We start from the raw sequence: 23,816 nt of genomic DNA, 5'->3' as shown, positions 1-23,816 counted from the left end.
ACAACTGTGAAGTCCTCATGCTGCAAAGCCAACAGGTTGGTCATTGTGTTGTCAAAGGCTTTCATGGCCGGAATCACTGGGTTGCTATGAGTTTTACAGACTGTATGGCCATGTTCCAGAAGCATTTTCTCCTGACCTTTCACCCACATCTATGGCAGGCATCCTCAGAGGTTGTGAGGTCACAACCTCTGAGGATGCTTGCCATAGATGTAGGCGAAATGTCAGGAGAGAATGCTTCTGGAACATGGTCATACAGCCCAGAAAGTTCACAGCAACCCAGGTCGGTCGTTTTTATCCTGCGCCCAAGATCAATTCAGACCATGCAGCTTTGTTCTGAAGGGTGGATAATTTCATCTAACCACATGTGGCTTTGAACCATATGCATCCACTTTATCATCACATGTAGTAAGAAAGAGGAAATATCTGTTTGAGCCAGAAATATGTGACCATAAAACTTAACATTTCTGAAAGTTCACATGCAGAGTGTGTACTTGGGGATTATTTGGGTTTTGTTTTAATCTATATATTTATTTTTTTCCCAGCAATATCAGTTTGGTTATATAATTTGTAAATACATTAGAGTCTCGCTTATACAACATAAATGGGCCGGTAGAACATTAGGTAAAGGTAAAGGTTTTCGCCTGACGTTAAGTCCAGTCATGTCTGACTCTGGGGGTTGGTGCTCATCTCCATTTCTAAGCCGAAGAGCCGGCGTTGTCCGTAGACACCTCCAAGGTCATGTGGCCGGCATGACTGCATGGAGCGCCGTTACCTTCCTGCCGGAGCGGTACCTATTGATCTACTCACATTGGCATGTTTTTGAACTGCTAGGTTGGCAGGAGCTGGAGCTAACAGTGGCCGCTCACGCCGCTCCCAGGGATTGAACCTGGGACCTTTCGTTAGATAAGCGAATATGTTGAATAAGGAGGGATTAAGAAAAAAGCCTATTAAACATAAAATTACATTATGATTTTACAAATTAAGCACCAAAGCATCATGTTTTACAACAAAATGACAGACAAAGCACTTCAATACATGGTAATGTTATGTAGTAATGGCTGTACTGTATTTACGAATTTAGCACCAAAACTTCACAACATTTACTACAAAAACATTAACTACTAAAAGGTAGACTGCATTGGATAATACAGAACATTGGATAAATGAAGGTTGGATAAATGAGATTCTACTGTACAATAATTTTTCAATGTATGACTTATATCATTCGTTTAAAACTAATTTCCCCTGCCATCCCTAAATACAATAATCATGAAGTTCTTAAAAATTAAGAAATTAAAATAGACTCCCTACCTCCTATCTTTAAAACATACGATGAAAATAATAATATCCCCTCACTAATGTCTTATCTTAGGCAATGGCTATATTCTTCCTTGCTGTCTCAATATTTTACTTCATGAGCATATTTACATTTTCTCTTTGTATATAAATGATACAAATGGTTCCTGATCTTTTTTTTTTTTTAAATCCTATTGACTTTACAAAACAGTAGCTGTGCCCGGCCACGCGTTGCTGTGGCGAAGTATGGTGGTATGGGAAATAAAGTATTGAGGAATTGTATATTGTATATTGATAATCTTATATTATCTGCTTAGAACTGGATTATATGAGGCCCCTTTTTCACAGATGTATAAAATGCACACTGAAGTGGATTATATGGCAGTGTGGAGTCAAGATAATCCAGTGCAAAGCAGATAATATAAGATTATAAATGGGTTATATAGCTGTGTGGAAGGGCCTTGAGTCTACACTGCCATATAATCCAGTGCAAATTAGATAATCTGTAGAAGAAGCCTAAGTGAGGCCTAAATCTGCCTGTCCCCTAACTGAACCCTGGCTGTCCCTTGGCTGAGTTGGTTGCTAGGAGACCAAGTGGGCAGAGATTAGCCCTCTAAACTGGCAGAAATTGGATAAAAACAATTATTGCTCTCTCTCTAATTAGGACTTTATTTTTCTTTTCTTTTTGTTGTATCAACATAGAGGCATGGATGATGGGTTGTGTTGTCAAATTTCGAGGTTGGGGGGCCTATCGTTTTGTTGTTTTGTGGGTCGCCGTGATGCCATCACTCATTTATATATATAGAAGACAAATGTCTTCCAGTTGTAGAACTTCTATACTCCAATTTTTTAAAGGGTATGTCTTTATTTTTCCATTTTGGCACATAAAGTAGATAATTTGGTTTTTTTAAAAAAATTGTATGTTCTCAAACTTACTGTGGAAAATAGAAACAACAAATAACAAACCCTGTTGAAGTAAACCATTTCCTTTGGAAGTAACAATGGAAACCTGGAAGTTGGAGTGAGGCAACTTTACCAAAAAGGGCTAATGTCTCACCAAGCTTCAAATCCCATTGCCTTGAGTCAGGGTCGTTAAAGTGGTGTCAAACTGCATTAATTTTATAGTGACGGTACACACTTTGGTAGCCAAATCAGCTTCATTCCAGGCCAAAACTGAGATTTCACAGCCAAAGGGGGCAGCTGGTATTATAATTCAGCAAGCAACATTAAGCATCAACCACAGTTACTTAGAAAAGGGAAGCCAATTCTCAGATTCCTCCTCCTTGTTTGAAGGCTTTATGAAAATGTTGGTTCTTGCATGCAACATGCAATGATTTGCATCCTTTATCTATGAATCTCTGCCGTCTCAGTTCCAATAGCCAATCCATCCCGGATCCTGCCCCATTCTAAGTACCATATATACTCGAGTATAAGCCGACCCGAATATAAGCCGAGGCACCTAATTTTACCACACAAAAACTGGGAAAACATTGACTCCAGTATAAGCCAAGATACCAATAAAATTTCATTAATTGAGGCATCAGTAGTTTAAATGTTTTTGAATCTTTACATAAAACTGTAATTTAAGATATGAGTGTCCAACTCTGATTAAATCATTATTTTCATCTTCTTCAATGTAAATGTGCTTATGTATCCTTTTAATAATAGAGTGAAATAATAAATGTAATAATAGCGTAAAATAATAAATGTATTAATAATAATAAAATAGAGTAAAATTAATGTAAAAGTAACAACAATAATATAGTAAAATAATAAATGTAATAATAATAATTAATAGAGTAAAATAATAAATGTAACAATACCAATAATAATAGAGAAAAATAATATATCATATATACTTGAGTATAAGCCGACCTGAATATAAGCCCACCAGGACCCTCACCCGAGTATAAGCCGAGGAGGTTATTTTCAGTCCTAAAAAAGAGCTGAAAAACTAGGCTTATACTCAAGTATATTCAGTACTCCATGCTTGGTTTCGATAGACTCAAAGAAACCAAAGGAAAAAAATCACTGCCAATCAAGAGACCTTTCATTAATTCCCTGCACCCTTCCCAGTCCAATCCATGTTTTTCTGCTTCAGGTCCGCTTTGCAGGTCTTATGCTGAAAGTGGTCTCCGGCAAAGAGCCAGCCTGACATTATTAATTAATAGCCAAGTTGCTGAAAATGGGCCCAACTGCAAAACCTGCAGGGAGAGGTGAAGGGAGGGAGGGAGGGAGGTCACTCGCTGCAGAAGTATAACAGGAATGCCATTCTGAAAAAGTGTTTAACTCGAACCTTTGGCTGCTGTTGCAATCTAGAAGGTAATCTGGTTGCTCCTTAAATGCTGAATGGAACAGTTCGCATTAAAAAACCACACTTAAACAAAACCTGTGTATTAATTAACTCAGCCAATTACTGTTTGCACAAAGACTTCTTTATATATCACCAAAAACATGTTGGTAGGTGCCAGTATAGTTGAATCAGGACTTGCCGGATCAAAGGCATTGACTTTAAGAACACCAATTAATATTTCCATCCATATCACAGTGCCATGATTCTTCTCTTTTGCCATGATTTGGAATGGGCAATGATGACCCGTTAGCCTTGAAAACACACCTGCTCCCCTTTTTGGAAATGAAATCTGCTGCCATTACTTTACTGATGAGTGATTGACACATCTGCTGTACTGTGTAGCTTCTTAGAGAGGGAATGGCTATGATGTCCCCCTTACTGCCATAGCTACATCTTATGAGATCCCAGGCATGGGCAAACTTCAGCCCTCCAGTTGTTTTGGACTTCAACTCTCACAATTCCTAACAATCTACCAGTAGGCTGTTAGGAATGGTGGGAGTTGAAGTCCAAAACACCTGGAGGGCTGAAGCTTACTCATGCCTGGGATATCCTGTAGTTTGGAGTTTGGTAGTATTCACTGACTGAGACTTCCTCACTGTGAAAGAGGAGGAGGATTTCCCTGGATAAGCCCTGCTCCCAGTGAGCCAGAGTTATAGTAGATTGGGGTAGCTGAAATGAAGCAGATACATGTTTGGGTTTGGATAGTACAGTAGAGTCTCACTTATCCAACATAAACGGGCCGGCAGAATGTTGGATAAATGAATATGTTGGATAATAAGGAGGGATTAAGGAAAAGGCTATTAAACATCAAATTACGTTATGATTTTACAAATTAAGCACCAAAACATCATGTTATACAACAAATTTGACAGAAAAAAGTAGTACAATATGCAGTAATGCTACGTAGTAATTACTGTATTTATGAATTTGGCACCAAAAAATCACGATATATTGAAAACATTGACTACACAAATGCGTTGGATAATCCAGAACGCTGGATAAGCGAATGTTGGATAAGTGAGACTCTAATGTAAATGATTCTTCTGGCCCCGGGAAGATCTACCAACACCAACATTTCCCAGCTTGCAATGTTCCTCCTATAAACTATTACCAGAAATTTAGCAAGGCTTATATCCTGAAGATATCTACTTAGGCTTCTATTTCAGTCCTTTCACTTGTCTGAGGATGTAAATCATTAGTTCCCAACCTGTGGTCCGTGGACCACCAGTGGTCCTCAAGAATGAAACATGGTCCATGGCCTCACTGTTACAACACCGTTGCAATGAGAGTAACTGAAATCCTCTTATAGTGCTGAGGCAACGGGAATGTTGGGAGGAGAGAGGCTGACTACCCACGAAAGGCGTCGCAACAAGACTCCTGACTGCTGCTTCTCCTCCTCCTCAGTTCCCCTGAACGGAGCTGTTCCATGTGGCACCTGGAAGCGGGGGTGCCTTGGTGTCTTCGTTTATAGGCCTCTTCCTTTGGTTATTTGGTGTGCTGATTCAGAAAATTGTATTGGATAGACCACATCAGCTCTAGATTATTAAATATGGTTTTCTGTGGGTGAGCAGATGGCGTCTACGGGATGGCATATGTTCTGTTAAGGTATAATGAAGACCAACAGTAGGGATTCATGTGTTAAAGAAAAACCCAAACTGCTGATCATAACAAGCAGGAGCTAATCTAGGTCAGCAGTTAAGCAATTAAATTTGGACCCCACCCAGTGGGATGTGGCTGTATGTGTGTATTATTTATTTTATTTATTGACAACATTTTACCCTGCCTTTCTCACCCAAGGGAACTCAAGGCGGCTTACAACAACTGGCAAAATTCAATGCCCCAACAAAATAAATAAAAATCATCAACACATTTAAACAATTAGCAATAATTAATAAAAATACATTATACAAGCTAAAATATATAATTATTTAATTCCATTCTTCCAAGAACCTTTAGCTTTGGCTCCTGCTTTTGCTTCTCTCTCTTTTGGAAGAAGATGCAGAAGAAGCCATGCTCTTTGTGTCTTGCAATGTTTTTGCATCTCGAAATGCTTACAAAAACTAGGTAAGTTTATTACACTGTGATATTTATGTTTTGATGCAACATTGCAAGTTTATGTTTGACTCTGCTGTAAAGAGTAAAGTTTACTGTTTTTTTCCTTTTGCAACTGTGCAAAGTTATTGTGTCTTTGTTGGACTAGACTGAATTCCGCTTGAGGCGCAACATGTTCTGTATCAGAAACTAGAATTGATGTGGTCTACACAATGCAGTTTTCTGAATCAGCATCCCAAATAACCAAACCGAATCTAAAGTTCACCAAAAACTGATTCAAAACCCTTTTGGTACTAATGTTGGAGAGTGGTCCCTGGTCAAAGTGGTTCTTGGTGGTTTGTGGTCAAAAAATGTTGGGAACCACTGAATTAAAGCAATGTACAGCAATGAAGGAAAATTAATTATCTTCAAAACCATATCTTTCCCTAAAAATCAAGGGTCAAAGTTGCTAAATACATCAGTTTGAAATGGTACAACCTACAGTCACAAAATGAGAAGTGCTACAGCCTAGACGTGGTTTGAGAAAGAGACCAATTGAAACGCGGTGAAAACTAATATAGAGATACTTCCCCATTACTTTAAAGTATGGAATGTTAAATGCAAACAAATGCTATTTCCTCGTTTTATAAATGTCAATAGCTGCTGTTGCTTCTCCATGAAATGTTGGCTCAACATGTTCCTACATGGTCAAGAAATTTCTTCTGATCTCCCTTTCCATCTTTTTCTCTAATCTCCTTCTGCCATTTCCTTGTCTTTTATTGCATGAAATGAATAGATCAGCATAGCTATCCAAATACTAAACAACAACACAAGATTCTAAGTTGTTGGTTTTTTTACAAAATTATGCATGCATCACTTTGAAAATGAATACAGTAGACTCTCATTTAACTGGCACACATGAGGATTTCTTCCAATCCTGGACAAATGGGAATTTCTGGTCTAAAAATAGGCCTAATCAATACTTTATCATACCCTAAACTCTGCATTGACTTCATATTAATATTGAAATTAGTAATTAAAATCAAATAAAGGCAAATTTGATGTAACACTTTTTTACTATATCATAAAAATGGTTTTGTGGGTGCTAGATGGAATTTAATTGAATGTTTTGCCAGTTGTTTGAGTTTCAGTCAATAGAGGTCCCATCTATGCAACTTGTAATTGCATTATATGGTCGGTATAGACCAGTTTGTCCATGCCTGGTATAGACACATATAATGCAGTTCGACTACATTGATTCGGGATGCTTCTATATTATAGAATTAATGCAGTTCGACACCACTTTAACTGCCACAGCTCAATACTATAGACTTGGGGTAGTTTTATAGGATCTTGATCCTTTTCTGCCAAAGACTGTTGGTACCTCACCAAATTTCCAGGGTTCCATAGCATTAAGCCATGGTTAAAGTAGTGTCAAACTACATTAATTATACAGTGTAGATACATTCTCCAGCAACTAAAATAAGGAAAGACAAAGGGGGACAGTGGAAGGAGGAAAGGGTTGTGTTTTTATCTTTTTTATTGTGTTATGTGTTTTTATCTTGCATTAATCTGTTTTAACTGAACTATAATTGAACTGTTTTTTCAAATGCTAAATATTTTTCTAATAGACACTATTTTTTCAATATTGTGGGCTGCCTTGCATCTTTCGGTAGAAAAGAAAGAGATAGGAATCTAATCAAATAAATGAATATTCCGTCACGCTTTTAGAGATGTATTGTACTTGGCTGTTATTTGTCTGCTGTTTTCTTGTTTTGTTTTAATGGATTTCTAAATGCTCTTAAGTGGTTGTTGAGAGCCTTCAAGTCAGTTCTGACTTGCGGCAACCACAACGAAATCCTATCACAGAGTTTTCCAGGCAGAATATTTTCAGAAGAGGTTTTTCCTTGCCTTTCTTTCAGGCTGAGTGAATGTGACTTGCCCAAAGTTGCCCAATGAATTGCAAAGGCCGAGTTGGGATTTGCACTCTGATTCTTGGTTTTAATTCTACAGACTGGGTTGCTGTGAGTTATAAATGACATTTCCCAATTGGTTCTATCATAAAAAGATGGGAAAAGTTTTTACTATAGCTTTTCAATGAATAGTTCATAGAGTCTTGACCATTGCTGTGCGTTTTCTGGGCTGTATGACCATGTTCCAGAAGCATTATTTCCTGATGTTTCACCTACATCTATGGTAGGCATCCTCAGAGGTTGTGAGGTCTGTTGTAAACTAGGCAAGTGAGGCCTATATATCTGTGGAATAAGGTCCACGGTGGGAGAAAGAGCTTTTGTCTGCCAGAGGCAAGTGTGAATGTTGCAACTGGCCATCTTGATTAGCAGTGAATGGCCTTGCAGCTTCAAAGCCTGGCTGATTCCTGCCCGGGGATCCTCTGTTGGGAGGTGTTAGCTGGCCCTGATTGTTTCTTATTTATTTATTATTTATTTACATCATTTATATTCCGCCCTTCTCACCCCGAAGGGGACTCAGGGCGGATCACATTACACATATTAGGCAAACATTCAATGCCTTTTTAACACAGGACAAAGACAAACAAACATAGCTCCGAGCGGGCCTCGAACTTATGACCTCCTGGTCAGTGACTCATTGCTCTCCCGTCTGCGCCACAGCCCCGGGCTTATCTGGAATTCCCATTTTCTGAATGTTGTTCTTTTTTTGCTGTCCTGATTTTAGAGTTTTTTTAAATACCGGTGGCCAGATTTTGTTCATTTTCATGGTTTCCGCTTTTCTGTGGAAATTGTCCAAATGCTTGTGGATTTCTATTGTTTCTCTGTATAATGTGACATGGTGGCTGTCAGAGTGGCCCAGCATTTCTGTGTTCTCCAATAATATGTTGCGTCCAGGTTGGTTCATCAAGTGCTCTGCTATGGCTGGCTTTTTTTGGTTGAGTTAGTCTGCAGTGCCTTTCATGTTCATTGATTCATGTTTGGGCATTGTTTGTTTATTTATTTATTTGCAGTATTTATATTCCGCCCTTCTCACCCCGAAGGGGACTCAGGGCGGATTACAATGAACACATATATGGCAAACATTCAATGCCAATAGACAAACAACATTCAGTTTTAGACAGACACAGAGGCATTTTTTAACATCTTTCCAGCTTCACGATTTCCGGCCACAGGGGGAGCTGTTGCTTCACCGTCCATTGGTGGCTGTTCTTCCTCTTCTTTTCCTCATGAGCAGTTTTATGGTGTTGTAGATTAGTTAAATTAGCCTCCCGCATAAAGCGTCCCTAAATTTTCCCTACTTGACAGATGCAACTGTCTTTCGGGGCTGCTAGGTCAACAGCAAGCTGGGGCTATTTTTTTTTTTATGGTCGGAGGCTTAACCCGACCCGGGCTTCGAACTCATGACCTCTCGGTCAGTAGTGATTTATAGCAGCTGGTTACTAGCCAGCTGCGCCACAGCCCGGCCCCGGCATTGCTGCATTTGGTGGTCCCTACATATATTAGTTCTTAAAATAATGTGTGCATGAACATGTATGCATGTGCCCACGCTCATGCACATGGTATATAATACTTATACATTGTTGTATGTTATTAAATTGTATTGGTTTTAATCATTCTTGACTAGAGCCTATGTGTTGACTCACTATTGAACTATGTATATTTACTGTACCTATGTGTTCACTCGCTATAACAATATGTTCTCTTATTAGGTCTAAAAATTTCAAGCAATTTCTTCTTTCTAAAAGAATAGGTTTTGCTTTTTAAAATATTACTTTGCGATTGCAATGGTTAGTCCCCCCCCCCCATTCTTGCTTCCTAAAGATTATCAGTTCACTGCGTAATCTTTTTCTTTTGCTTAAATTATGGGGCTGTAACTGACGTTGCATTAAAATGGATTAAAATGGTGGATCCTGGCAATCCCTTTTCCATTGTTAGTAAAGTGTACAAACACGTCAGGTTCGTGTTGGTTTCTAAATGGAAATACTTGCAACTTTACTGATCCCCTGCTTTGATACCTATAAGCCCCGCTCTTCCAAACCTACATAGAAGATTTGCACAAAATGAGCTCTTTTCCTCATTAGGAATTCTGAGAGTAATCGGAGCTATATGAGAACACGTACCAAAAAATATTATTATTCTCTACCCACACCGTGTTGCTTCCAGTGACACATACACTAAGACATCCACCCCCAGCAATATTCAGATGCAAATGCTCATAAATAAGAACCTTTTAAAAAAAATTAGGGAGGCATACTCAGCACTGGATTATGCAGGCTAAGGATCATGCAATCACACTTCAGTATTAACACAAAGGATGGTAAACTAAGTCCTTTTATGGTTCAATTCTTTTTTGTTACAGGGTGCACAATTATCAAATGGTGGAATCATAGAGTGGGAGGAGACCCCAAAGGCCATCCAGTCCAACCCCATTCTGCCATGGACGAAGACACAATACAAAGCATGTTGTGCAGGCATGTTCTAGAGACTCTCCTTGGTTGGAGCTTTTAAACAAAGGTGAGATGGCTATGCCTCAAGGGTGCATTTGCAAGGGGATGGACTAGGTCAGGCATGGGCAAACTTGGACTCTCCACGTGTTTTGGACTTCAACTCCCACAATTCCTAACAGCCGGGAGTGGGAATTGTGGGAGTTGAAGTCCAAAACACCTGGAGGGCCCAAGTTTGCCCATGCCTGGACTAGATGGACCTTGGGGTACCTTCAACTCTCCCATTCTATGATAATAGCATCAATAACATCCAGCACTTTTTCTTTCAATTCCATATTCTCCAGGATGCTTTCACACTATTCACACTTAGGCACGTCCTAACTTCATGCAGTTTTTCTAAAGGAAACAAAGCAGGTCTAGAGATATGAATTGCCTCTAATTACAACCTATAACCAAACAAATGACTATGACAGGTACCAGCTAACACTTGCCAACTCCTACATTTTGACAGCTACAACTTTGCATGTCATTGAAACTGCTATATCTTGGGCTCCGTGTGTGGGCTTTGAGGGTTGTTGTGTGTTTTTCGAGCTGTATAGCCATGTTCCAGAAGTATTCTCTCCTGACGTTTCGCCCACATCTATGGCAGGCATCCTCAGAGGTTTTGAGGTATGGTCTGCTGTGCTAAGCCTGGCATAGAAATGAGGAGTAAGATAGCATGATATCATCTTAACTTTAGTATTTGTTGGCAGTCTCCCATCAAAGTACTAACCAGGGTTGGCCCTGCTTAGTGTCCAAGGTGGGATTTGTTACCTTTGGGGTATTTAGGTGTCTTGATTTGTTCTTTTCGGCAGTCTATGATATATCCTCAGGACTTTCCTTGCATCACATTACAGGTGAGTTTATTTTCTTCCTATCTACTTTCACAATGAAACACAGAAACAGGGATTTATAGTGGCACCGGCCATTCTAACTTTAGTAATATGTCTTCTGGTTCTTGTTAAGTTCCTTTATAGCTGCCCTTCCAAACATTAAGAAATAGACATTTAATTCATTTTTTAAAAATGTTCCATAAACCCTAAGGGTATTAGCACTCCTTCTAGTCAATTAATAACAAAACTACTAAAAAGACTGGCATTACAAAATGATTTTTTAATTTTTTTATTGAACCAGATCTGAACAAATTTTGCCCAAATCTCCCTGTGATGGGATTGCCATGGGTCAGAAACACCTTGGAGGTACACAACAAGAAAAAGAAACGACAAAGAATCGTGTGGGTTTTGCCAGTTTATGAAAAGATGACAAAACAAAACAGAACAAAACACACAAGAGATTGACATGGTTGGCTACCTCTTTGAAGACAGCAATAATGTTTGTAAAGCAACATAAAACTTTCTATCCCTTAGTTCTCCATAGAGCCAAGGACACATACAAGCATCCGTTCCCATAAAAAGAACTGGTAGTTCAGGTTGAGGGCTGCACTTTATAAATGGCAAATACACGTACTATTCAAAGGATGGAATAAACAAACAAAAAACCTCCCCATTTTTTCCTCCTCACTTCTATAGGCATTGCATGTTTCACATTATGTAGAGAAAGAAGGGGGGTCATTTTATGTATTCTACGAGGAACAGCGTTCTTATGTGCCATTTCAAAATGGGTAAGCTTTCAAATGGAAATAATTCCCCTCCATCAAGGCAACAGCAAATTTGTTTGTGCATTTGCTGATTTGGAGATGGCTTTCATCCCCAGAGGATTAACAAACTTCGCTGGCACTGTGCTGCCAGCATGCATAAATACAAATGTGAATGCAGAATAATGATCCTTTTTAAAATGACACCAAATCCCATTGATCAACCCCTCCTGAAAAAGGACTGTATAGTACTGGCCACTCCAAAAGTCTCTATTCTTACCCTCCAAACAATTTCACATTAGAAAACTAAGGACTGAACTCAAGAATTCAATTATCTCACTTGGCCACTTGCTCACTGTGAGTGCATCCAGACTGTAGAATGAATGCAGGTTGATACCACTTTAACTGCCATGACTCAATGCTATGGAATCATGTATGTGTCTTTTGCCTTTTCTCCCAAAGTTTCTTCACTGGATTATTCTGGGAGTTGTAGTCCCCCCTCCAAAAGGTGAAGTTTTCCCAGCTTAACAAGACACTCCTTGGCTATCTTCACCATCCCACAGTCATTACGACTTATTTATATAAAGCTGTCAAACAACACAGGGAATTAAAATTTACAAGGAGAGAAGAAGAGGTTTCCTTCTCATGATCAGGAGTTTTACAAGGAAATAATAGACTTTAATAACATCATCCCACATTGGGCCCCATCAAATCCAACATCATGTTTCCCCATAGGTCCTTCTAGGAAATCTAGCAACTGAGCATGAAGGAAAACAGGCTTTCAAACTGCATTTATACTACAGAACTGATGCAGTTCGACACCATTTTAACTACCATGGCTCAATGCTACTGAATCATGGGAGTTGTAATTTTTTTTAAAAAAAATTGTTTATTAACATATATAAAAATAAAATACATCGAAAGAGTGAGAACAATTATTGAATAGAAAGTGAAGGGAAAAAAAGAAAAAAGGATAGATAGTGAAGAAGGGAGGAGAGAGAACTATAAAAAAGAGGGGAGAAAAACTATATGAAAAAAAAAACAATAAAAAATAGTGAAAAAGAAAAATAAGGAAGATAATGGTGACCAAAAGGGGAAAACAAATAAAAATAAAATAAAAAGAAAAAGAAAATAAAAAATTGGTCTTGACTTCCTTCCAGTCCTTTGCGGTTTGGTTCTTTTCTAATGCTGCAGAATATTGTTATATTACTGTACCTCTCCCAGTAATTATTTGTTTCATATTCTTCTAAAATACTTTTTCTACCTGATCCCAGGTTGTTTGTTTTATAGGGTTACCTGAGTTCTTTTTAATCAAAAAAGTCAATTTGTCCATGTCCTTGATGTCCATCAATTTAATTCTCCATTGATCTGGGTCTGGCATTTCTTCTAGTTTCCAATACTTTGCGTAGGTGAACCTGGCTGCTGACGTCATATAAGTGAATAAAATGTCCTCGTTTTGTGACATTATAATGTCCTTATCTGTTAAACCTAACAAATAGTATTTTGGTTTTTTAGGGAATTTCCTTTGAAAAATATTTTGAATTTCTTCATTAATCTTAACCCAGTAACTCGTGGCCTTGCTACATGTCCACCACATATGGAAAAAGCTTCCATCTTGGTCATGACATTTCCAACAGTTCTTTGGAACATTTTTGTACATCATAGTTTTTTAGGGGTCATGTACATGGGAGTTGTAATTTACTGGCCACTGGGACAACTTAAATAGAATTGCCAAATGAGGTGCCATCCCCCTGTCCCCAAAGAAAGCAGGATGGCCATGTGAACTACCATGGCTCAACGATTCAGAATCGATCCAACTTTTTACTAGTCTTGTGCATTTGTATGGAATCCCTGTCCATTTCTATTTGTACCATTTGTATGGTCCCGTGTCCATCCGCTGCTACAAATGGGCTTTTCTATCCAAGGTCTGAAAAAAACTAAGATTTTTCGGGCCTACGAACCATTGAGCGCCTGGCGCTTGGCTGTAGGCTCTGCCAGCCAGGACCTACAGCCAAACTCCGAAAATCAGCCAACCAAATGGCTACTGTTCCCCTTTTCCTTTAGTTTCACTGCTTCTTTCGTTCTTGGGGTTGTTCTCTTCCATGCCATCTGAATGGACAGAATGGTAGGAAGCCACAAAAGAAACAGATAAAACAGAATTTCGGCACTACTCTACTCTTTCCACTGCCCCCAAAGGAGCCTCCAGTGGCATAGTGGGTTAAAGCCTTGTGTCTTGAAGGTTTGGTTGCTGACCTGAAGGCTGCCAGGTTCGAATCCCACCCAGGCTGAGTGTGGATGAGCTCCCTCTATCAGCTCCAGCTCCATGAGAGAAGTCTCCCACAAGGATGGTAAAAACATGAAAAACATCCGGGCATCCCCTGGGCAACGTCCTTGCAGACAGCCAATTCTCTCACTCCAGAAGCGACTTGCAGTTTCTCAAGTCGCTCCTGATACGAAAAAAAAAAACCTGCCCTCAAAGTACAGGGCTACTCTAAAGATTTGGGGAAGCTCTATAATATTACCTGGCTTTCGCTAATGTAGGGTATAACTGCATTAAGCAGCCTTGTTCTCCACTGAGAGCAAAAAGGGGCTCGTGCATCATGTGGACTCATCCATCCCGGTATATACTGTGCATAGTAGATAAGCCCTTGGACAACTTTGAAAGAGGATGATGTACACTTTTGGAACATAGGTCTTGGAAATGTTACGGTTTCGAAGTCTGACACCAAGAATTGTTGAAATCTTAGTAGTAAGCAGGCTTATTGCTTCTACATGCCAATTTTAACTGATGATGACTATAAAGACCTGAAAGACCCATATCTGTTCTCACAGCCCTTTGAAAATTTAGAGCAAGGCTCAAGATTTGCATTGTTCTTGGCCTTTTACATTCTGTCCCATTCTCACAACTCTATAATTGGTGCTCCACAACATGAGTCTTTAATACCACCTTGTCAAGGCACCTAAAGAAGTAGATTGATTGCCATGCTAAACTCATGCTAAAAAATAAATTACTTCACTTTTAAGAAACTATTAGATTTTTTTTCTCCCCACTCCACTCTAGCCATTTGTAGTGCTGGAGGGGAATGCAAAGGCTATCTATTCAGTCATCTGCCCTGCAGGAATACACAATCAAAGCACTCCTGACAGATGGCCATCCGACTTCTGTTTAAAAATCTTCAGAGGAGATTCTATCAGACACCGAAGTAGTGTATTCCACTTTCACACAGCTCCTAATTGTCTCATTTAGACTGCTCATTTAATGCAGTGTGAAACTAGCCAGCTAACACACTCCCACAAAAGCATACAAAAGAAAGCCCTTAATGCACATTGGTGCTTTATTGTTTGTGTAGCAACCATCCAAACTGGTTCTAGGATTTCCTATGTAATCATCTACACCTCTTTCTTTGACACTGGTTTGAAAGTGACTTAAGTGGTCAGTGTAGATGGCTGAATCTCTTCTTGAAGTTCCATTGTGTCCTAGTCATTGGAGCAGCAGAAAAACATCTTCTAAATGGCATTCCGTCAGTTACTTAAAGATATCATCTCCCAGCTCTCTATTCTTCAAGCTCCTCACCATCTTTGTTGCTATTCTCCGGACATGATCCAGTTTATCCATATTGTCTTGCACTGCAGCACCCAGATTCCCCAACAAGCAAGTACAATTGAGGATTTGCAGAGTTGGGAGTCCAAAAAGAAGCCCCAACCACTTTCTCCAAGTTCTCTACAGCAGAGATATGTAGTGAAAATCTCAGCCTACGGAATGATGCATTGTGCAATGCAAAACTTTTGCATGTCATGTGCATACATGAGCAACCACAACTCCACAACTTTAAACTGAGCTTCGGACCATACAAAAATTTCCCAATTCCTTCCATAAGGGACCTTGCACATGGAGAGAGCACCAGTGAATTTTCACTATTCAACTGCAAGGTTCCACTAGCACTGAAACCTTGTATAACAAACATTGATGGAATACAAATTCTGTCCGAAAGCAATGCACTACAATCTCCAATTCCTATTTCACATCTCCAAGCCAGACATAATGAACTAGCGACCATTCCAGGCTGCATCCATACTGAAGAATTAGAGCAGTTTGACACAACATTAACTGCCATGGTTCAATGTTAAGGAATTGCCGTTTTATGAGATATTTATCCTTCTCTGTCACAGAGCTACAAGCTACAAATCCCAGGATTTCACAGTCGGGAGCTCTGGCAGTTAAAGTGTTGTCAAAGCGCTATAATTCTGCAATGTGGATGGTCTCCCAATGGCCCATAAAACTGTAAATAATAATAATAATAATAATAATAATAATAATAATAATAATAATAATAATAAAAACTTTATTTATACCCCGCCACCATCTCCCCACGGGGACTCAGGGCGGCTCACATGGGGCAAGGCCCGACTAGCACAATTTACAAAAACAACAGCATAAATAAAAGCCTTCGACAACACATTGAACAGCATAAATACATTGAACAATACACAAAAATAAAAATAAAACACAGTAAGACAATAAAACAAGAGTTAATACAGCAGTAATAATATCAACCAACCACCAAGTACAATTCAGTCAATGGATGGTTGCATTCTCTCCCACAGATGCCATACTGATCTCATGGAATACTGGAAGCTAACCACGGCAAAGGGTTTACCTTAGACACACATGTATACTACATGTATACCTCAGCTGCATCTACACAAAAATTAATCCAATTTGGCACCACTTTAACTGTCATGTTCTCAATGCTATGGAGTCATGAAATCATAGCATTATAGTTCTACAAGGTCTTTAATCTTCTCCACCAAAGAGTGTGGGTGACTCACCAAGGCACAACTCCCAGGATTCCATCACATACAGACATAGCAGTTGGAAGTGATGTCAAACTGCATTAATTCTATGGTGTAGATGCACACGCAGAAACAGTTCAGTTAACAAAAAGTAGGATTCTAATCTATCTGATCCTAGCTGTGTGCTTGCTACAACAGGCAAGGTAAACAGCAGTGTGCCCAGAATCCCTAACCGAACATGCATGAAAGGCAAAATAGAGAGAAAAGGGGAGAGTAGATAATCCTGTCCTACCAGCTACCCCTGGCCCCTTCTACACTGCCATATAACATCCAGATTATCTGCTTTGAACTGGATTATATGGCAGTGTAGACTCACATAATCCAGTTCAAAGCAGATAATGTGGATTATCTGTTTTGATAATCTGGATTATATGGCAGTGTAGAAGGGGCCCCATAGATCTGTAAATCTGGCTAACAACATGGAAATCATAATAAACGTGGAGGCTGTGGACATGATTTGGAAGAAGTTTTCAAATAGTCCCTAAAAGTTCAAAATCATTTTGCTTACAGATGCAAGATATACCCGACCCCACTGTTCCGTATCACATATGCATACTATTAGTTCTGGATAAAATGTCTGAACTTGAATAAAAATGTTGAACAATGCTTCTCTTGTACTTTTAAGAACTTGTCCCTATTCTTTCCATGCTATTTTGGTGTTGGTACCAAATTGCTATAGAAGCAATGCCCTGCAATACAGCAGCTTTGATAAGTCAAATATACAAGTACTTGTATTTCATTACAGCACTTAAATTCCATTTTAAATGCCTTGCCATGGCTCCATTCTACAAAATCCTACTAGAGCTCTCCAGCAGAGTATTCCACATCAAGTCAGGTTTCCTCATTCATGGATTCTTCATCAATGGATTCAACCATTCATAGCTTGGAAATATGCCAAAAAGAAAAGTCCAAAAACAAACCTTGTTCTGGTCATTTAATACATGTTACACCATTGTACTACCTCACTGCATATAATGGAACTTGAATATTCATCCGATTTGAAATTTGCAGAACATTTTGGAAAAACAAACTTCAGCAAATACAGAGGGCCCACTTGGGTGCATCTCCTCCACAGGGTCAATGTTTTGATACCACTTTAACCACTATGGCTCCAGGGATGTGTAGTTTGATGAGACACAAGCGCCTTCTGACAAAGAAGGTTAAAGACCCTGTAAAACTACAGCTCCAATAATTCCACAGCATTGAATCATGGCAGTTAAAGTAGTGTTAGGTAAAGGTAAAGGTTTTTCCCTGACATTAAGTCCAGTTGTGTCTGACTCTGGGGGTTGGTGCTCATCTCCATTTCTAAGCCGAAGAGCCGGCGTTGTCCATAGACACCTCCAAGGTCATGTGGCCGGCATCACTGCATGGAACGCCGTTACCTTCCCGCCAGAGCGGTACCTATTGATCTACTCACATTGGCATGTTTTGAACTGCTAGGTTGGCAGAAGCTGGAGCTAACAGCAGGCGCTTACTCCGCTCCCTGGATTTGAACCTGCGACCTTTCGGACAGCAAGTTCAGCAGCTCAGCGCTTTAATACCCTGTATTTCTTGAAACTACAAAATCCCAGAATGGAGTAATAGAAATTAAAGTGGGGCTCAATACAGTACCTGTGGGAAACCAGTCCCAATTACAGAGAATTTCACATCTAGAATGATAGAAACAATCTCAAGTCATTCAGGAATAGGCCCAAGACCTTTTGCTCTGCTTCTTTGCAGAACTGCAAGCAAACCCTGGGAAGAATATCCAGATATTTCAGCATCAATATCCCTTATGTACACATTCTGGCAATGCTTCAATCTGGCTGCTTGAGCACAAGGATGGACAGATACATTTAAAGATGAAGGCCCCCATCTTGACCCCAAAGAGAGTCAGAAACTGCAGGTAATGGGATTGATTGATGTATAAAATCCCATTTCTAGCCATTCTCATCTCCAACTGAAGCTAATGGGTTGTCTCCGCTCAAGACCAAGCTCACCCTGATATAGAACTTGAGCATTCCTTATCTGGAATTTCAAAATACTCCCAAATTAACCACTGAGATACTGACACCTTTGTCTTGTGATAGTTCTATGTGCACAAACTTTGTTTCATGTTCAAAAACATTTAAAATATTGCATATAAAATCACCTTTATGCTATGCCTATAAGGCGTATAGGAAAAATCATGTTTAGACTTGGGTCCTATCTCCATAATATCCTATTATGTACAGTAGAGTCTCACTTATCCAACATAAACGGGCCAGTAGAATGTTGGATAAGCGAATATGTTGGATAATAAGAAGGGATTAAGGAAAAGCCTATTAGGTTATGATTTTACAAATTAAGCACCAAAACATCATGTTATACAACAAATTTGACAGAAAAGATAGTTCAATACTCAGTAATGCTATGTAGTAATTACTGTATTTACGAATTTAGCACCAAAATATCACAATGTATGGAAAACATTGACTACAAAAACATTGACTACTAAAATACAGACTACGTTGGATAATCCAGAATGTTGGATAAATGAATGTTGGATAAGTGAGACTCTATTGTATATGCAAATATTACAAAATGTAAAAGATTTCTGGACCCAAGCACAAAGGATACTACACCTGTACTTTGGATTGCAATGAGGATAACTCATAGTGACTAAGAAAATCAATATACCTATACTGACAATTTAACGCAGTTTGCAATGAGCTCCAAACTGTGGTGACTAGACAACAAATACCTACAAAAGCATGTGAAAGAAAGCTCTTCCTGCGCATCAGTGCTCTGTGGTTGTGTAATTAATATCCCGGCCTCAAACCAGTTCCAGGATTTCCTATACACAGCGAGACCACTTCCTTCAATACTGGCTTAAATCTGACTTAAGTGGTCAGTGCAAGATGTCCTCATTATCCCTGCCCATGAAAGGGTGTCAAGGTCATGATCCTAAAAGTCCTGGTTGCAACACCTCCTTTCTTGAGCAACTGAGGGCCCTTCCACACAACCATATAACCCAGAATATCGTGGTAGAATAATCCAACAATATCTGCCTTGAATTGGGTTATTTGAGGGTCTTAATACACAGCCATATAACCCAGAATATCACAGCAGAATAACCCACAATATGTGCCTTGAATTGGGTTATTTGAGGGCTCTAATACACAGCCATATAACCCAGAATATCACAGCAGAATAATCCACAATATGTGCCTTCAACTGGGTTATCTGAGGGCCCTAATACACAGCCATATAACCCAGAATATCACAGCAGAATAATCCACTATATCTGTTTTGAACTGGATTATCTGAGGGCCCTAATACACAGCCATATAACCCAGAATACCACAGCAGAATAACCCACAATATGTGCCTTGAATTGGGTTATTTGAGGGCCTTAATACACAGCCATATAACCCAGAATATCACAGCAGAATAATCCACAATATGTGCCTTGAATTGGGTTATCTGAGGGCCCTAATACACAGCCATATAACCAGAATATCACAGCAGAATAATCCACAATATGTGCATTGAATTGGGTTATTTGAAGGCCTTAATACACAACCATATAACCCAGAATATCACAGCAGAATAATCCACAAGATGTGCCTTGAATTGGGTTATCTGATGGCGTAATACACAGCCATATAACCCAGAATATCACAACAGAATAACCCACAATATGTGCCTTGAACTGGGTTATCTGAGGTCCCTTCCACACTGCCATATAACCCAGAATATCACAGCAGAATAATCCACAATATGTGCCTTGAATTGGGTTATTTGAAGGCCTTAATACACAGCCATATAACCCAGAATATCACAGCAGAATAATCCACAATATGTGCCTTGAATTGGGTTATTTGAAGGCCTTAATACACAGCCATATAACCCAGAATATCACGGCAGAATAATCCACAATGTGTCTTGAACTGGGTTATTTGAAGGCCTTAATACACAGCCAGAATATCACAGCAGAATAATCCACAATATGTGCCTTGAACTGGGTTATCTGAGGGAAAGTCTGTCCTAAGTCATCCATTCTTCCCTCTATCCCTGATCACACGTGTCCCCAACTTTTCCTCCTTTGTTCCCTTTCGGCAGGCCATCAGTCTCTTGACTTTGTCTTGACACAATTTCCAACCTTGACCTGATTTGCCCCCTTGTATCCCAACCTCTCCAGCCTTTGGATAACCCCCAAAATCTTCCACTTGACCGACAAATGACTTGCTTAGCTCAAGCACCAACTTCGCCCTTTCTGTGGTCGTGCAGCAGCACTCGACAGCATTTCCATTGCCCCTTCCCTCTCACTCCCTCCCCCAATAATCCAGTTTCTGAGCATGCCTTGAGTAGTGGAATGTGGGGTCCACCACTTGTTGCTTCGAGGGGCCAGGCCTTGACTTTGCAGGCATTTGGGTTTGCTCCGACTTGGCAGGATTAAATCTGCTTCAAAGAGATGCAAACCAATCGTAACCCTCCAAAGCCCAAATGCTTCCTGCTTCCCTTTTCCCATTCTTCCCTCTTCTTTGCTTGCCTTCCTTAAAGCGTGGTTTGCATTTTTAGAGGCACCATATTTAATTGTTCACTTCCACCCATGAAAAAAGTAACAACCAAAGCAAGAATGGTGAATAATATGTGTTGTCAAAGGCTTTGATGGCTGGAATCATTGGAGGCACTTCCACACACCTATATCCTAGAATATCAAGGCAGAAAATCCCACAATATCTGCTTTCAACTGGGTTATCTGAGTCCAGAATGCATATATTCCAGTTCAAATCAGATAATGTGGGATTTTTCTGCCTTGATATTCTGGGATATAGGGCTGTGTGGAAGGGCCCTGGGTTGCTGTGAGTTTTCTGGGCTGTATGGCCATGTTCCAGAAGCATTCTCTCCTGACGTTTCGCCCACATCTATGGCAAGCATCCTCAGAGGTTGTGGTAAGGTAAAGGTTTCCCCTGATGTAAAGTCCAGTCATGTCTGACTCTGGGAGTTGGTGCTCATCTCCATTTCTAAGCCAAAGAGCTGGCGTTGTCCGTAGACACCTCCCAGGTCATGTGGCCGGCATGACTGCATGGAGCGCCGTTACCTTCCTGCCGGAGCGGTACCTATTGATCTACTCACATTGGCATGTTTTCGAACTGCTAGGTTGGCAGGAGCTAACGGTGGCCGCTCCCGGGGTTTGAACCTGGGACTTTTCGGTCTGCAAATTCAGCATTTCAGCGCTTTAAAGCACTTCGCCACTGGGGCTCTTCAGAGGTTGTGAGGTCTGTTGAAAACTAAGCAAGGGAGGTTTATATTTCTCCCAGGTTGGGAGAAAGAATTATTGTCTGTTGCAGGCAAGTGCGAATGCTGTTATTAACAACCAGGGCCAGCTAACACCTCCCAACAAGGGATCCCCACAGGCAGGAATCAGCCAGGCCTCCAAGCTGCAAGGCTTTTCAGTGCTAATCAAGGTAATTAATTGCTTCCATCAGGGAAGAGTTCTTTCTCCCACACTTATTCTACAGATCTATTAACGCCCCTTGCCTGGTTTCCAACAGACCTCACAACCTTTGAGGATGCCTGCCATAGATTTGGGCGAAACGTCAGGAGAGAATGCTTCTGGAACATGGCCATACAGCCTGGAAAACTCATAGCAATTCAGGCTGAATAAAATCCCACATGATCTGCTTTGGACTGGGTTTTATGGCAGTGTGGACTCAGATATTCCAGTTCAAAGAAGATATTGTGGGTTATATGGCTGTTTATTCATATCTGTATTTATTATTTCTATTTGTTTGGATTTTTTTCTTTTTTGCTAAGACAGGAGAAAGAAAGCAACAAAGAGAGGCAAAAACTGCTACTTTTCACCAAATGCGAATCTCTGAATTGGGGGAAAGGCTGGGGTGGGATAAAGGCGGAAATGGGAGCTGCAGGCTTGTTACTCTGTTGCAACCTTGTCTACAATGTGCAGGATTGGACATACATATTAAAAAGAAAGAAAGCAATATCAAAGAAGACATTTGCTACTACAGAACCCACCCTGAGATCTTTTCCTCCCTCTTATGGAAAGCATAATAAAATAGGAAAAGGAGGAGGAGGAGGGGAGGCCAAAGGACTCGCGACCTCCTCTTTTTGCGCCCACAAGAGCAAGAACCCGACACTGAATGTATGTATGTAGAGATAGGCATGCAAAATAAATAATGAAAGCCACCCCAGCCCTGGGAAAGCAATGAAGCAAAATGGCGACTTTTTTATGTAGAAGGAGGGGAAAGAGAAAGAGGGATGGGAGGGGGGAAGAAAAGGAGAAAGAAGGGAGGAAAGGAGGGAGGAGGGAGGGAAAAATGAAACGCGATGGCTCTCCTCTTGTCCCCTTCCTTCCTTCCTTCCTTCCTTCTCTCTGCTCTCTTGGCTCACATGCACGAAGAGAGCAGCTTTGAAGCCTGGCTTCCAAACCGAGGAGGGAAAGGGCTTGGGGGGGAAAGAAGAGCCAAGGCGGCGGGCCCGGGCTTGGGAAAGGGCCGCGGCAGGGGGCAAGGCGAGGCCGGGCCGGGCGGAGGGGGCTGGTTGCCTTACCTGGCCGGGTGGGCGAGCCAGGGCCCTCCTCCCTCTTTCTCTCGCTCTCTTTCCTGCTCGGATCCAGGGCCCCCCGACCAGCGCCAACGCGCACCAGCCGCCGCCAAAGACGCCCAGCCGGAGCGGCTCATGCGCGGACGACCCCCCCCCCCTTTCTTCCTACACACACACACACACTTTGCTCCAGATCCTCTCTCTCTCCCCTTCCCTTCTCTCTTCCTTTTCCTCCCCCACGCGCGCTCTCTTCCTCCTCCTCCTTCCTCCTCCTCCTTCCTTTTCCTCCCTCTTTTTTTTTATACCTTTGACAGCCTTGCTTGCAGCCACTCTCACTCTTGGCCTTCTTCTCCTTCTTTTCTAATTACAGCCCCTTCTCCTCTTCTTCTCCTTCCCCAAGAGGCCATCCAGTCCAGCCCCAGCTCTGCCAGGATGGGAAGCACAAGCCAAGCTTTCCCAGCAGAGAGCCAGCCAACTCCTCTTTAGCAAGTTCATCATCGTGTTGTCGAAGGCTTTCATGGCCAGAATCACAGGGTTGTTGTATGTCTTTCGGGCTGTGTGGCCATGTTCCAGAAGCATTCTCTCCTGACGTTTCGCCCACATCTATGGCAGGCATCCTCAGAGGTTGTGAGGTATGGATAAACTAAGTCAGGAAAGGAAAGAATATATATCTGTGTAGAGTCCAAGGTGTGGCAAGAGTTCTTTGT

The 23,816-nt window shown here is 40.7% G+C and overlaps 1 protein-coding gene across 2 annotated transcripts in view; it reads right to left on the bottom strand.

Annotated features, from left to right (window-relative positions):
* Positions 1-23,555, bottom strand: part of znf512b (zinc finger protein 512B) — a 78,073-nt gene extending 54,518 nt beyond the window's left edge. The window contains exon 1 of one of the 2 annotated variants that reach the window (XM_062979090.1): positions 23,415-23,555. The gene's annotated coding sequence lies outside the window, so the exon portion shown is untranslated. Of the gene's footprint in view, positions 1-23,115; positions 23,364-23,414 lie in introns of those variants that run through there. The other variant, XM_008110224.3, reaches the window with a different exon arrangement.
* Between the last annotated feature and the right edge of the window lie 261 nt (positions 23,556-23,816).

The sequence above is a fragment of the Anolis carolinensis genome, chromosome 4 (genome assembly GCF_035594765.1).
Source record: "Anolis carolinensis isolate JA03-04 chromosome 4, rAnoCar3.1.pri, whole genome shotgun sequence".
NCBI classification, from domain to species: domain Eukaryota; kingdom Metazoa; phylum Chordata; class Lepidosauria; order Squamata; family Dactyloidae; genus Anolis; species Anolis carolinensis.
The sequence above is the reverse complement of the archived record's forward strand: the minus strand, read 5'-3'. Positions and strand labels throughout refer to the sequence as shown.